Raw genomic sequence first — 11,916 nt, 5'->3', positions numbered from 1 at the left:
GGTAAGATATAGTTCCACTACCACATGATAGGAAGAATTTGAATGGAGACCCTTAAGTCTCCTTTGATAGATTGAACTTTATTTTAGAAGTTAATAATAATAATGAAATAGAAGATAATGTGTTACATAACTTGATGCACTCCTACTTAATACCCATGAGTGATGTCGAAATCCTTGCTTATTCTCCCAAAATAATGTGAGAATTTACGCTACTAAGGCAACTCAAAATTCAGCTTTTTGGGATTATCAAATCTCATTATTTGTGACCCTGAAGACATTAAGCCTATATAAAGGTTGGTTGTTTTTTTGTTTTGTTTTGTTTTTTTGTTTTTTCAAACACTGAGTACTGAATAAACAAAGAGCCCTTTGGTAGAGAGTTTCTAGTAAATAGCTGACAGTGGGTTATTGGAAGAAGAGGCCTGGAGAACAAAGTTCTTAGAAAGCATAGTGAAGATTTAACACAGGTAAGAAGGCATTGTACCACACTTTCATTGTATTTAAGAGATGACTAACAACAAGAAATAGAGAAGAACACTTCTTGAGCCAAGAAAGAATGTGTGTAAAGAAACAGAAGTCTGGAAGGTTCTGTTTAGTCACCTCCTAATTGCTGGCTATAATACCTAAGCATGTGAGGTAAAAGAAAGGGGCAGGGAATAGAGCCAGGATGGAACTTACTCCTTGCAGGCAAGTAAGGAGGCAATTGCTACAGGCCAGGCAAAGGACTAGGGTCCAGGAGATGGAGTGGGCACTGTGATAAACTGAAGATACATCCTAAAGGATCTGTCCTTTGGCCAGCTCAAGTGTATTTGCATTGTGAGGTACCACACTCAAACACTTAGATCTATAAACTAGTCCATTAATGCTTTATTTATGCTATCAATACAATACATTATCTTGTGGCTTCTTAAAATGGCAAATGCACTTGATAGGTGAATTACAATCAATTTAACTATGCTTTTAAATTTTTTATTTTGTAGAGCAGGGTCCATACTTTTATGTAGATGACAGAATCTTTGCTAACAAATTTCATTTCTTGGTGCCAGTGTTAAACCAATAACAGAATCCTAGAATACAGGAATCTGCCTTTTCAGGAAGCCCTTGAGTTTTTCACAACATTAGCCTATTAGCCTCATATTAACAAGATTTTATTTAAAGAGTATTCAATGTGAGGGGCTGGAGAGATGGCTCAGCCATTAAGAATGCTGGCTTCTCTTCCAAAGGACCTGGCTCTGATTACTAGCATGCAAATGGCAGCTCACAACCATTTGTAAGTTTAGTTACAGGGAATCCAATCCCTTTGCTCTCCATGGGATACCAGGCATGCACATGGTACACAGACAACATGTGCATACACATAAAATAAAATTTAAAATGTTAGAAAACATACCCGGTGAATGAAAATATTCATCTTTTTCTTCCATTACTTATACTGGATGTGACCTGAGTCAGAGTTTAGTAAAAGTCCAGAAATCTGGGATAATAATGGTAGTCAGTTAGATCTAACTTTATTATGGGGTACTCAGTCTGACCTATCAAGACTTCCTTTAGACTAGCAGTAATATGCTAATGAGAAATCTAAATAACAGAGTGAAACATTACAGAATGTCAAACATTGTGATTTAGCTCTAGTTCACAAGATACCTACCTTAGCCTCCAAAGAGGCTGCTCATAATCACCAGAAATAAACAAAAAGAACCACCACTGTGTTACATATCATTATTATTCTACAGCCTTGCCTAGCAGAGGGCACTCTCTGCAAAGCACATCCCTGTACTCAAACTCCAAATTCATATCTTTCAGATATGACCTAATTGACTCCTCATGATCAGGATCAGGTAATATGGGTGCAGCAATACATTTTATTGAAATTATATCTGTCCCCCTATCTTTCTTATTAGACTTTGAGGTATTGAGAATACTCCCTCTAAATGGTAAATGTATTAGCTCTTCACAGACGCCTGACAAAAAAGCATGTTTAAATGTATCTGTGAAGACTGATAAAGCAGAGGACCCTTGAGCAACTAGGCCAGAGACAGTCAGCTCAGACAAACCAAGTAGAATTCTATTAAAATCTCTAAATGTATTCAATTGCTACATAATATATCCTGCATTCCATTGTTTTAATTGGTGAGATCTATTACATTGCAACATGTAGACCATTCACAATAAAGATTTTGATACCACAGTTGTCCTAGTAAAGGACAAGATCTTTATTAGAAATCATTTGATAAATTCAAGAAGACAGCATATCATAAAATACATGGATCGAGGAGTCAAGTCAGTCCAGGCTCAAACTACACCATATGAATAGTTTACTTTATAGTCAAAAACCTCTATTAGTTAATCTAATAATAGGAGTTACTTCACAGGTGAAGAGCTAAATTAGATAATTAAATATGGATGAAAATACACGGTATCTTAACTAAGCCATACTAATCATACGTTCTTACTTGCTGCTGTCCTTCCACTGAGCTGAACTGTTGACTCAGGACCAGTCCTTTCATTTATAAGGCCTGGACAAACTAAGGCATGAAGGAAAGGTGTGTCATTTGATTGAGCCCAGCCTTACAAAAGACATTAGCAGAAGAATTAAACATTCTGGGATGTTTGATATTAAAATACAGCCTGTAAGCTATTAGTTGGTAAGTCTGTTTTTAGTGTAAAAAGCCTATTTCTGAGAAACTTTGGATGCTTATACCTGCATGCCCGCCAACACATGATTAGAATATGTAAATATGGAAAAAGTACGGGACACACAATAGGTCCATGCAGAACCCTACAACCTCCTTCGGGACCTGTGTAGGGATCAGAGTCAGGCCATTGACATTTTAGTCCCATAAACTTGAACATAGTGCATCAATAGTTAACCGGTCTCTTTAAAGCCAATTCACAGAAGAAGAAGAAAAATCTCTAGAGCTAGAGGACAAAGCAGACAGTACCAGGTTTGTTAACTCACAGCGGGAGAATAAACATATGCAACAGACTCAGGGCCTTCTCACCTTGGTGCAATAAGTCAGGAAAAGGGTGGTTTGAAAATGGGTTGTGTGGTCAGAAGGTTATTCAGAAACCGAGAATCAGAGGAAAGGAATGGGACATGTTTGAATAACATTCCACAAAGATAGAGAGAGCTAAAACTCTCTCCAGGGGCACCAACCTGTGCATTTTCTAATGGTTGGACTGTGTCCTGTAGATAAAGGGTCTCTATCTGATATGAAATTTCTCCTCTTTCTAGACTCAAGTTGATAAAACTCTTTTGTCAATCCAAATGTGCAAACTGAAGATAACTCAGTAAGAGCTCCCTAGTTATAGCCAGGTCGCTTCAGGAAGGTGTGGACACTGTTCATAACTCAATCATTTATCTCGATTCTAGTTTGTAAGCTATATAGTTATGACTGAGGTCCAGGAGACTGTGCACTGGGTCTGATGAGTTGTCTTCCCCAGGGAAGGATTTTATCTAGCTATGCGCATTGAAGGCACCTTATCATGACTTCTGTAGAGGTGACAGCACAGTGCTCAATGGTCCAGCGGGACACATAAAGCATCCTGATTTTACATAGCACAAAGGCCAGCAAGTCTGCTTGCAACTGACCTCACAGTAAATGCTGTAGTCATCTCTCAAGGACATGTGTTGTTATGGGTCATCTCTTTACCTGAAGTAGTATAGAAATATTTAAATGTGTTGCAGCAAGTTGAACATGTCAGCACCTGTCAAAACACTTAGGTAATAATGAGAGTCTATGACCTTAGGACAAACATGATGTCAATAGCAAAGACCTCATGCTATAATTAACGTCCTCTATAAATTGAGTCTCTTTGAAATGACTCTTTACCAAGCCCTTAAAATAGATGTTCATGGGCTCTAAATGAAATATCCACAGTATTCATTTTATGGAATTAAAGAATCGTAACAACTAGAATTTATTTCATTTGTCACAGTAAAAAGGATTGTATTTCTAATAAAATCTTAAAAAAAGAAATGTCTCTATTAATAGGTGTGAATGTACAATATTGCATCAAAATGGTTAAATTTTTTGAATAAGCTGGGCGGTGGTGGCACACGCCTTTAATCCCAGCACTTGGGAGGCAGAGGCAGGTGGATTTCTGAGTTCGAGGCCAGCCTGGTCTACAAAGTGAGTTCCAGGACAGCCAGGGCTACACAGAGAAACCCTGTCTCAAAAAACAAAAAACAACAAAAAAATTTTTAAATAATGAATAAAGGTCAAAGAAAGTTAAAAATCTAGACAGTCTATATTAAAAAACACCCAAACAATGTTAAATGGAAAATTTATACATGTTATTATCGTACAAGTTTTTTATTAGGAAAATTTACCATGATTTTCATCTGAGATTACCTTTTGAACATTTTTTTTTCAGTTTCAAATGAATAAATGGTTTTTGATCCCTGAACAATACAAGTGGATACATTGTAATGGTTTGTGTCAAGCACAATGATAAACTAATAGTAAATCAGGATTGCATACAGTGAAAGTATACTATATGATGTACAGTTTTTCTGGTTTTTTTATTTCTAAATTTTAATTCTATTTAAATATCAAAGATAACACTTCAATTATTTTCAAGTTTTTTTTAAAAATTATGATGTTTGTAGTCTCTTGTAATCTACCTGAAAAATATTTACCAAACAGTTCTTAATAAGTTCTTGATAGATCTCTAATCCCCAAACTACTGGATTATCTATTTCAATCTATTCAGACAAGTTCAGTTAACATGTGCATTTGTATAGCACCAATATTGAGTAGAATATTGGCAATGCAGTGTGAGCACAAAGAGATAAGAGGCTGTGAGTCTCATAAGATTACGTAGAGATTTTGCCTACACACCTTTCCCCACTTCCATTTTTTGGCTGAGTCTTACTAAAAGTCCTTTCATGGGGATTTAAAGGAATATGCATTTTCTTGGCAGCCCTTCACCATCTCTCTGCTCGGTTCACTGACATCAGTAGTTCTCATGTCTGTTCCACTAGGAAAACACCTGAAGGACACAGTTTCCCTTCCAAAGAGTAGTTAACCTGGCATACAAATTAGGAAGGCCTTTTCTACTGAAACAGAACTCTCTTCCATCATCAAATTATAAAGAGAAACGTGGTGTTCTACGTGTTTAAAGGCTATTGAGTGAGGTAAAACAAAAATTTATAAGTAAAACATACACTGAAGGAAGAGTTAGGTATTTAAACATGTTGTACAATGACGCTAATGAACTGAAAAGCTAACGGGCACACCAACGCTATTGGAGGACATCCAGGCATTGCCCTTCATGTTGACAATCATACTCAGGAAAAGGTCTCAGAGATCTGTCCAAGTATTCTATCTATGCTCATGTGTTTGACCCATATATGTGGCAAGAAGAATGGCCAGTAAGGTTTTTAAAAGAGAGGCAATTTAATTACAAGGACACACAAAAACTATCAGAAAGCTGGTGTGGTATCACCACAAACTACCCCCAGGGGCACTCAGCCAGCAGTCTGACACTGATCTCAGTGCAGATTCAGCTGTGTGAGATACATGTTTGTGTAACCAAGTTGTTGAGTGAGCTAGGCTTACTGGGCATCACGGATACTTCTAAAGATAGAGAGTATGGTTGGCCAGCTCATTATCATTTGTCCTAGACACCAGCCTTCAGAAAATTCCTCCAGACTGTATTGTCGTTATTATTGACAAACACACATTTATAAATGTGTGGGGGACATAAATAGCCCCTCTTTGTGAAAGTAAACTTAACAGAAGACTGAGACCAAGCCGCAATGCAGCTGCAGTTGGCTCTTGTTCTTGCTTTGGCAGAACCACTTTCTAACATTCTCCTTTGGGAATTCTTTCACGAAGCTCACGTGGCTGCTACCAGACACAGTAACACCTGGAAGAAAGACACAAAGAAGTGAAGAAGGAAAGAAAGAAGTGAAGGAGGAAAGGAGGGAAGGAAGGAGGGAAGAAAGGAGGGAAGGAAGGAGGAAAGGAAGGAAGGAAGGAAGGAAGGAAGGAAGGAAGGAAGGAAGGAAGGAAGGAAGGAAGGAAGGAAGGAAGTTAGGGCATCCTTGTTTATCAAAAGAACTAGAATACTTATTGGAAGGCCTGGTCATTTATTATTTCTAACAGTTACCTCTACACTGTCTTTGTTTTCTTTAAAAGATAAAATATGAGTGCTAAGGCATTGATAAATTATAAATATTGCTTCTTTCATACTCACATGTGTCTCCTATTGTCTAGCAATTAAATATTTTTTCAAATGTGTTCCAGATATAAACATGGCATCATTGTGTGAAAAATGGAGGAAAGAAGGAAGGAAAGAGGGGAAAAGGAAGAAGGAAATATTTATAATATTTAATTTAGTGATTTAGTTACATATTTTATATATTAATATAGATTGCCCATGCTAGCCACTCACGAAAATTTAGCCACCCATTTCAGTAAAAGAAATCAACTAGGTTATATTTATATTGATTTCTTGGGTGACAACATCAAAGCCTTTTGTTTGGGCCAATCCGGTCCTGTGAAGATTCCTATATAGAAGTCGTAATCCTCAGTACCTCTCAGTCTTTGGCATCATTTGAAAATAATAGCATTATAAATGTAATGAATTAAAATGAAGTCACACCAGCTGCCCGCAGTTCCCTGTGTGCAATGTGACAGTTGTCCTTATAAAAAGAGAGGCTGTACACAGAAATGATCACAAGGGGAATACTACAAAATAAATAAATAAATAAAGGCAGAGACTAGAGTGAAAACTCCCTCAAGCTATCAACTGTAAAACACCATCAAGCCACAAGAAGCCAGAATGGAGGTTAAGTTGCAGAGTTTGTAGTCCTCCGAGGGAGCCAACCCTTGAACCACCTCCAAAACTGAGACAATGTACATTTCTGTTGCACAAGCCACCAAGATTAGAGTACTTCCTTATAATAGATTCAGAAAACTAAGACACTTTCTTTGGCATTTTCTAGAAACAATGGTGCCCTTCTTGTCAGGGAAGCGCCTTCTCTTTCTAACGCCTCACTGAAACCTGGCTATAGGATAGACATGCTTGAGCTCTGATTTGAGAATCACTGACTGCGGCCACAGCTCTGTATCAGGACTTGCACAGTCATGATCACACAAAGGATACTCGGGCTTAGCCTTGCTGCTTCTCCTAGAGTATTCCTGTATTTATCATAAGCACTGGCCAAGCAAGGCAGCAACTGCTGGAACACTAGTGTAAGACACACTGACAAGCACAAAAATAGGGATAACCTTCCTGTTGCCACCTTTAGCCTCCACCTCAACGTTATGCAATTATTTCTTAGTATTTAATCTTTGATGTGACATTAGCAACCCCGCCAGTAGTTTACTTTGTCTTAATATAATTTGAATAAAGCTATAAGCAACTACATTTCCTGTTATTTAAAAAATAAATAAATAAATAAAGGCAAGATCTCTGAGTACTTTCTGCCATCTACTGGCATGACAAAGTATAACACCCTAGAGCTAAACTTTTAAGTCTTCCCTCATTCCCCTTTGATTTATTTAAAGAATACTTTCCTCTTAGCACTGCTTTCTTTGTGTCCCATAAGTTTGGGTATGGTGTGCCTTCATTTCCATTGAATCCTAGAAAGTCTTTAATCTTCTTCTTTATGTTTTCCCTGACCCAGTTAGTGATCATTGAATAGAGAGGTGTTCAGTTTCTACAAGTATTGTAGGCTTTCTGTTGTTTCTGCTGTTGTTGAAGTCCAGATTTAATCCGTGGTGGTCTGACAGGATAGAGGAGTTATTTCAGTTTTCTTGTACCTGTTGAGGCTTGCTCTGTGACCGACTATATGGTTTGGGGAAGGGATCCATGAAGTGCTAAGAAGACGATATATTCTTTTGTGTTTAGGTGAAATATTCTACAGATGTCTGTTAGGTCCATTTGCTTCATAATGGCTGTTAGTTTCATTATTTTGCTGTTTACTTTTTATCTGGAGCACCTGTCAATTGATGAGATTGGGGTATTGAAGACTTTCAGTATTAATGTGTGGGGTTTGATGTGCAATTTGACCTGTAATAATGTTTGTTTTACAAATGTGGATACCCTTGTGTTTGGGGCATAGATGTTCAGAATTGAGACATTATCTTGTTAAATTTTTTTTCCTGTGATGAGTATGAAGGGTGCTACCAGCAGGAAATATGGAAACTGGAGTGTCTACTTCCTTTAGCCGGGTGGGACTTCTTGTGAAGGGAGGGAGATATCAACCCACCCACAAAACCTTCTACCCAAAATTTGTCTTGCCTACAGATGCACAGGGATAAAGATGAAGGGCAGATTGAGGGAACAGCCCACCAATGACTGCCCCAACTTGAGACCCATCCCATGTAAGAGTGCCAACCCCTGACACTATTAATGATACTCTACTATGCTTGCAGACAGAAGCCTACCATAACTGTCTTCTGAGAGGCATCATTCAGCAGCAGATGGAAACAGATGCAGAGACCCATAGCCAAACATCAGGTAGAGCTCAGGATGTCTTGCAGAAGAGTAGGTAGAAGGCTTGGGGGATTCAGAAGGATCAAGGACACAACAAGAAGACCTAGAGTCAACTAACCTTGGTCCATGGGGGCTTAGAGAGACTGAACCACCAACCAAAGAGCATGCAGGGTCTGGACCTAGAGCTCTGACACATTTGTAGCTTATGTGCAGTTTGTTCTTCGTGTGGGATTCCAAACAACTGGAGCAGGAACTGTCTATGACTCTGTTGTCTGCCTTTGGATCCCTTTGCCTAACTGGGCTGCCTTATCTAGCCTTCATAGGAGAAGAAATGCCTAATCTTACTGCAACTTGATATGACATGCCTGGTTAATATCCATGGGAGGCCTGCCATTTTCTGAAGAGAAATAGAGGAGTGGATGGGGGAACTGGGAGGAGAAGAGGGAAGGGAAAGAAAGAAAGAGAGAGAGAGAGAGAGAGAGAGAGAGAGAGAGAGAGAGAGAGAGGGAGGGAGGGAGGGAGGGAGGGAGGGAGGGAGGGAGGGAGGGAGGAAGGAAGGAAGGAAGGAAGGAAGGAAGGAAGGAAGGAAGGAAGGAAGGAAGGAAGGAAGGAAGACTAGTAAATTTAACTAACAATAAGGAAGTCTGAAAAATGAAATTTTCTCATCTGGGCTGACAATAATATTCCTAAGAGCGGTAGACCATCTAACAAAGGCATGAGAAGTCCTTGTTAGTATTGTATGTTTTGAGTGGTTGGTTGAAATTGTCTGAAAGACCCCCAAACATTAAAGGATATTGCTGTCTATAGGATCTAGCTGTTTTCCTCTTATTGTCTCCCAGAGGTGGGAAGAAATTTCCTATTGCTGGAAACACCCTGCACTTCAGACACAGAACCTGGAAGATCAGAGCTGTATCTGACCTGAAAGTCTCCTCCCTGAAGAGTAGCTTCCAAGGGAGAGAAGCAAACATCAGTCCTACTTACCTATGATGCCAGTGGGAAACAACTATGACCAGCATGGCACAATAAGCCTAAGGGTGCAATAGTGTCCTTGATATCCTTGTGGTAATGGCTGCTCTCTAATAGGCCTAAGACTGCCTCAACAAAAGGGAACCAGTCCTAGTTCTGGAACCTAGTCAACTACCCAGGGCAAGTGAAATGGACCTTGGAGATGAAACTAAGAACTGCCAGTCTGCCAAACCAGTGTAATTCCTAACCAGGCTCTGAAGTATCAGTCTTTGTACCCACAGACAAGTGTAGTCCCCATTCCAATATCAAAGAGACTTCTCTTGGGAATGGATGGAGACCATTACAGAAAACTGCAATTGATTCAAACGCACATAACAAGAGCTCCTGAGATGCCCAGTCCCAGCTGGTACCTCTACAACTCAGCTCCTACACTTGAGGCTCAGGAATGACTGTAGACAATGGGCAGAAGGATAGGAAGAGCCAGAGGAATGGAAAGGTTGCTAAGACTGTCTCCTAGGAACATCAGAGAAACTACATCCATGGAGTTTTACCAACATGGCTGCCTGAACAAGGCCTGCACAACAATGGTGATACCAATGGAGGTGCTAACATGAAAAGGAAGGAGATGGTGGGGCCTTAACTCTAGACAAGAGGTTAGTGTAACTGGAGCATGCTGAGAGTGGGAGAAAGGGTTTTCTCCAGGGAAGAACCCCAATTGGTAGTCCTGAGGTCAGATGTGTACAGGTAACATTATACAGACTAAGCCAACGCGTGCATATGTGTGTGTGTGTGTGTGTGTGTGTGTGTGTGTATGAAAACATTTTTCAAAAGAATCTATGTAATAGTTAAAATAATAATTATCAATATTCAATAATGTAGAGCTGTGTTGAATATTGTACATAGGCTTGTTTGCAGAACAAATCTCCATTTGGCCAAACACACTCACTTATCTGTAGTTCACCCTTTCACAAAATGTCCACTTTCCTGTCTATTATGTTCCACCGCAGTTTATATCTAACTTCCCACAGTTTGCAAACTCCTTGGTTTTACCTCATATTCCTGGCCTCTCTTTTTGCTTTATTTATTTGGGCTCCAGTTAATTGACTTTGTTCTTTAGAAGCTACTGGAGAAAGATAAAAAGAAAGGATAAAAAACAAAGGAGAAAGAAAGAAAGCAAGGAAGGAAGGAAGGAAGGAAGGAAGGAAGGAAGGAAGGAAGGAAGGAAGGAAGAAAGGAAGGAAGATCATTTCTCGATAACAAATAGGTATGACTATTGGTGTTATGTTAACTCACACAATGTAAAACGTTTCCCACGTTCCAGGTGCTGTACTCTCTACAAGGCCCTGGATATGTGCCTGAAAAACATGAAATCCACTTGTACCTAGTGAGTACAGCATGTTATATGAACTTAGCTTTGTATAATTTGAAGTCCTGGCCCAAATATCTCAGAATGTAACCATATTTGAAGATAAGACCCTCGAAGCGACTACTAAGTTAAAATAAGACTTTTTAAGGGGTACAATTGCAAAAAACAAAAAACAAAACCCAAGTTCCTTCATAACAAAAGGGAGAAAGGGAAGAAAAGAGGGACAGACAGACAGGCAGGCAAATGAGCTTATGAACACACCAAGAGTTATCTGTAAGATAGCACCCGCCCTCATGAGATACTTTGCCTGCTGACACCTAGTCTTGAACTTTATGCTCCAAAAAAAAGGTGAGTAAAATGTAAAATATAACTGTGAAATAAAGTATAAAGTACTTAACATAGTCACCCTGGGGCATTTTGCAATGACGGGGCTGGCATGTTAATGCACTTCTCTATGCAACAGCCCTAATCTTGGTTCAACAGGCTTTTGGCTCTAGAATGCATAGATGACTCCATAGTATCTTCAACTTTATTAATAGTCTCACTTCTTGGAAAATGAAGTTGTCTTTCCTTTAATCCTGACTCATCTTTGGGGAAACATAATGATTTTTCAAGGAGATTTTTGTTAATCCAGGAATGAACAGCTGTTTTCTTTTTAAGAGTTCAATGAATTATCAAATAAATTTTACAAGGCTCACATACTGATCACTCTTATGTAGGTACATGTCAGTTGTTATCTAACCAGGCATGCAATCTTCCTGTGATCACTGAAGAGGGTTCCTGGTACCCTTTACAAATACACTTTTGCCAAAGTTCCTAAGAACTCCTACCACAAGTCAAAATTAGCGATTAATCCAGTTTCTGATAGGCTACACTATAATCTTGGTTGAGAGATTATTTTAATGTTTTTAAATCTTCTCATGGTATGCTCTACTCTGTTACTCAGACTACTCAAACTGAGTTATATTGAATAGTGAACAGCAGATGATGATATAACCCAAGTAATACACAAAACTCTTAACCTATCAGGACTCCGACTCTTTCTTATTTTGAAATTTTCTGTTTCAACTTTATCTCATTTTCTGATCACCTTTGTCAATCACAGCAAAGTGAATTACTAAAAATACAAGCTATGT

The sequence above is a fragment of the Mus caroli genome, unplaced genomic scaffold, assembly GCF_978045245.1.
Source record: "Mus caroli unplaced genomic scaffold, Mus_caroli_1 scaffold_6, whole genome shotgun sequence".
Classification (NCBI taxonomy): Eukaryota; Metazoa; Chordata; class Mammalia; order Rodentia; family Muridae; genus Mus; species Mus caroli.
The sequence above is the reverse complement of the archived record's forward strand: the minus strand, read 5'-3'. Positions refer to the sequence as shown.